The sequence below is a fragment of the Neltuma alba genome, unplaced genomic scaffold, assembly GCF_004799145.2.
Source record: "Neltuma alba isolate B1F8T4 unplaced genomic scaffold, ASM479914v2 tig00011576_pilon, whole genome shotgun sequence".
Taxonomy (NCBI): domain Eukaryota; kingdom Viridiplantae; phylum Streptophyta; class Magnoliopsida; order Fabales; family Fabaceae; genus Neltuma; species Neltuma alba.
The window spans coordinates 231,533-235,438 of record NW_021636230.1 but is presented as its reverse complement, the minus strand read 5'-3'; positions in this window follow the sequence as shown (position 1 = coordinate 235,438).

The following is a 3,906-nucleotide window of genomic DNA, read 5'->3' as shown; positions in this document are numbered from 1 at the left end:
AAGCCAAGTACAAAATCTTCAACTTATAGCCTATATTCTATTTTTGAAAACTTAGAAAAACATATTTAATACAATTTAAATTATTCTCACTAAAGATGTTTAATTATTAATCTAACCGTTGAAATTAAAATATTATATGTCTTGAGTCTGTTCTCCAAATTTTGGCTTGATCTAACGGTGAACAATTTTAAAAATGATACTTTACTACTCAGTGCCCTATCCATAAAATCTGAAAATAAAGAGTTTAATGCATATCTAGTAACTCATACCTCAGATATTGAACCACTAATCCAACCGTTGAAATTGACGAAATAGATGTCTCGGATTGGAAGACCAAATTTTAGCCCGATCCAATGGTTTGCGGACTTGTACATGGCACTTTGCTGAGACAGTCTCAGTTTTTTGCGAAAATATTTAACTTATTGTTAATTCTTCCCTACTACCACCTATTTATAGGCTCATAGAGTCTCATCTTCATATTATTTAGTCGATGTGGACTTCTTAACCTTTTTGTTTTATTTATCAGTTCATATATAAATAGTTATATATATACACACACATATAATCATAAATATTTTAATTGTTTATATATAATTAACCACTATTAAAGTAATGTCAATAAATATTTACTCACAAATTTACTTAAGTCTTAGAGATTAAAATTAGGATGTTACATACAACACTATAATTAATTATTTTTTTTAATATCCTCCCTCCCTCTTCTACTTGATTATGGTTGAAGGAGTATCTATAAGGGTAATTTTAAAAAAATTAATAAATATGAGAAATAAATCTTATATTTAGGATCAAAATCAACTCAACAATTTGATCCTATATTAAGGACCGGAAAGTATATGATAAAAATTTAAAACCAAAAAATAAATTTATATAAACACAAAATAATATTGAAGTGAATTTTGAATTTCAATCATGATATAATTAATACCCAATGATAGGGATTGATTTTGGTCTTCAATACAAAAACAAATAGTATATACAAAGAATTTTAAGAAAATAAATTATATAGGATATATATACAAATAGAAGAATATTGTTTATCATAATCTATTCAATTCATTTAATTTTTTATATAGAATAAGTTATTAGATTTTATTATAGTAGCTATTTTTTGAATAATAAGATTTTTTTTTCTAATTATAAACCATTTTCATCAAATATATAAAAAAACATATAGATAAAATAATATAATGTAATATAATACATATATAGTTAAATTGTATATCTTATCAATATTAATTAAAAAATAAATTTAAAAAATATTTTTATGAAAAAATTATTTAGGATTTAAAATTCAAAATCAGTATCATTGGAAATTAAAATCATATTAAAAATATTTTTAAAAAATAAAACATTATAAAATAAATAGAAAAACAAATATTTAAAAATTATTTTGTTATAAAATAGTTATGATTAAACTTATCATATAGTTTATTTTTAGTTTTTAATAATATATTTGTATATATAATTGTTTATGTAAAAAAATATTATCTATATATATATATATAATTTTACATAATAAATTAACATGGTCATTACAGCTGGTAATGATTTGTACCATATGGAATTCTAACCATACCCAGGTCAAACTCCTTGCAAGGGTCATAGAGTACAATGAGAATTTTATGCTCATTCTTGATCCCATGAATTAGTTCGTTAGATCTTTTATCTTTTGACCTATGATTAAGTGTAAACCCTAGTTGACGGGCAATATCGTCCTCTTGAATCTCCCTCACAACAAGTTTTCTTGTTATAGTTGCAATAAGAACCCGATTAAACAGATTATCTCTTTGAATTCTTCTATAAACTCTTTGAAATAGAGTGTCTTCGATTTATTATCTAAGTCATAAACTCTGACTAATTAAGTGAGTATTTGGATCAGCCTATGCCTTCATAATGTTTCCCAACACTGGCTTTCTCCATTCCACAGCATCGAAAGCATTGGAATCGCACCTACCTGAACATCGACAGGTTGATGGGACTTGCACTGCAAAAAAAAAAAGATTTTTAGCCACGACTTTTAGAATCACCGTTAAAATTTGACTCTTTGCGGTAACAATTTAAGTCACTGCTGAAAGTTGCTGTTAAAATTTGACTTTCAGCTGTGATCCTAAAAAATTGCCACTAAAAAAGTAAATTCCAATGACGATTTTAATTGTTGTCATTGGAAGTCGAACTTTTAGTGACAACTTTGAAAGTAGTCACTAAAAGTGTGAATTTTTACAACTATTTTTTCTCACCAACAAATCTATTTTTTTATTTAAATGTAATATTTAACATCTTAAAACATTAAATGTATCATTTTATGATGAAAAAATAAAATAACCTAATAGTATTTCATTTTCATAGAATTTATGTTTGAATTAATGCTTTAATTAAAATGTGTTATATATTTATAATTATGTACTATATGTACTCTTCCTACGATACTTTTAACGGTAACTTTTTGTCACTGCTAAAAAACTTTTTTGTAATGATTTTTTGTCGTAGCTGAAAGTCACTCAATTTGTTGCGACTGAAACATATTAGCAACAATCGCTGTAGCAGTTACTTAATAACGACTTCCTGTCGCCGTGAAAAATTTTGAGTGGTAGTTTTTGACCTAGAACTGTAACAAAAATCAAGTTTTTTTTGTAGTGTTGGTTCGGCTCCTCTTCATCACCTCTCTTTCTTTGAGGCTTGTGCGTGTTTATTCCTCTCAAATTCAGAAAATGACGAAGACGATGCCAAATGGCAGCCATAACAAAACCCATTATGGTCCTGCATTAAAACTCATGAATAGATCAGGAAACATGGTTGCTGGTACTGCACATGATTGATTTTAGCTTTGGATTCTACAACCTTGCTCCCTTAGACATGAAGAAAAGAAGCAACGCAGAAGCTGACATGTATGAAACCCCAGTAGGATTGTTGGAAAGGAAAAGAATGAATCAGATATTGACACGTGTTGATAGATGATTTTAGAGGCACACACGGATAATTTGCAGCTGGGGCCTTCCTATATTCCCACTCTGGCTGTGTCTGCCTTCTGTAAAATCTATAGCGTAACAGTATTGAGTATATATATATAAACAAGTGTGTGCGCGCGCGCGGCAGGCTGGAGTCAATAATTTTCAAGTTTCAACTCGGAGGGACCCTACTCGTGAAGTTATGAGCACCCGAGACGCCTTTTCAGTTTTTCATATACTGTCTTTTATCTTTAATATGAAAATAATTAAAAAATTAAATAGTAAATATAAAATTTCAATTTATTTCTTTTTTTATTTTTTCTAAATATCTCCATTAATTAAATGGTTTTGATGAAAAATAATTAAAGATAATATTTTAGGAAAAGTAAATTTATCGCATCCTTAAAAGATTATATTGCACAAACTTCCAAGTCCTAATTACACAGGACTCTAGGTCCACTTACAACGCTAGCGACACGTTATTATTATTATGCACAATCCGATCAAGGAAAAAGGAGAACATATAATAAGCGCCCGGCATATGATCCGGAAATTCTCAACAAAAGTTCAAAGCTTTTATATTCAGAAAATTTCAAAAAGAAAATACTTGGATTAGAAAATCCTCTAAAGGTAACATGAATTTGACAAATTTCAAATTAGTCATAATAATCAAATCCGAATTTTGAAATGATGGTAAATTTACAATTTTATGCTTTAATTTTTTTAATTAAAATTCCTAAGACGCTCTCACTCGTCGACCGTCAACCCATGTCAGAATACAGGTGAGCCGCTTTTGGCGACTGGCAACTATTTTTCTGAGAATTTTTAAATATTCGTCACATAATTAGCAAATGTTATAACGATGTTCATAAATCTATTAACGACATTAATCACATGTTTTCCATGTTTTTTAACTAAAATTTTTTCAAAATCCATAATG